Genomic DNA, 1,491 nt, shown 5'->3' with positions numbered 1-1,491 from the left:
AGCCCGCACTACCAGGCCCCGAGCTTCAGTGACTCCTGCTCTTTAACTAGCAGATGTAGAAAAAAAACATTAAAATAACAGGTAAAAACAAGCATTACAGGGTTTTAAACTCTATTAAAAAAAAAAGCCACTCCTAATCAACTCGTTACCTGCATTAAACAGCTGTTTTAAATGTTGTTACATCTGTGTTACTGATCTAAGGCAGCTAAGACCACAGTTTTATCTTATCTTATCTTATTTTATATATTAAACAAACACTAAATAAAACATTAAATAAACCTGGTTGCATTACATAATTCAAGGTTCACCATTTGGCTCTGAATATTTAAAATTATGACTAAAGATTTTAAAATCTTTTGACTATTTATCATATTATATAACTTGTAATATTAACTACACAGGAATCATATTTTCCACACTGTCACTGACAATTCCATGGTGACCTTGTTCTGTTTCAAACATACAAATAGATTTTTAAACTTTTGTTTTATTATAACGTTATATTTTTATATCTAAAGAAAACAGTTGAGCAGATAACAATACTATTTTTAAACCTCCCTTACTAGAAATGACTGTTTGATTTTGAAAATCATAATAAAATGGTATACAAATTATATAAATAAAAATTAGAGAATATCATTACCCTATCTTTATAACATCACATAGTTAGCTTAGGAATGTATGGACTATTGATTAGTATGGACAACATAAATTTTTCTACTTCTAATATGAAGTTAAGATCTATTCAAATTAAAATATTACATAGAATACATTACACTCCTCAGAAATTACATGCCTACGGACTTCATGTGTCAAATCTGTGTTGGAGCTATAAAAAGGAAGAGGGGTCACTTTTCCACATGTTATGGTCTTGAACATTTATATAAAATCTCAAATGTTAATATACTACTTTTTCTAACACTAGTGATTTTAGGTGACACCTCCTGTATGCAAACTTGGCAAAGTAGTAGCTAAAAAGATTTTATCTTCTGCATTAATAGGCAACAAAACTACTTTCATGGAAGTAAAAATCAGCCGCCCTCTTTAACTGTATGGAAAAAAAAAATTAATAGAAAATGTTTTGATGGAATGAGTGTCCTATTCTTTTTTACCCAAAATATAAATTCTACTATAAAATGTGAGACAGTATATTTAGTATATTTAGATGTAAATAGAATATTTACATCTGGTGGACTTGTAGCTGTGTAATATTTCTTATACTTCTGCTTTCTATTCCTTATTTTATAGAATATTTTAGTGCTTGAAACACTGATGCTCATTATCTTGGGTGGCCTACCAAATTGCTTTGCTTGTTTGTTGAGATTGATTAATGTGCTATTTTCCTGTATATTGCAATTACTTTGAAACCAATAAAATATTAAATAAAAAAAAAGTTGTATTACCTTGATATTTTATAATGGCAGGATGGACAGCTTAAGCTCTTCCTGAGCTAATATAAGAAATATAAAGTGAAATTATATAATTTTGCAG

This window comes from Astyanax mexicanus, chromosome 12 (genome assembly GCF_023375975.1).
Source record: "Astyanax mexicanus isolate ESR-SI-001 chromosome 12, AstMex3_surface, whole genome shotgun sequence".
In the NCBI taxonomy this organism is placed as follows: domain Eukaryota; kingdom Metazoa; phylum Chordata; class Actinopteri; order Characiformes; family Acestrorhamphidae; genus Astyanax; species Astyanax mexicanus.
This window is presented reverse-complemented; position numbering follows the sequence as displayed.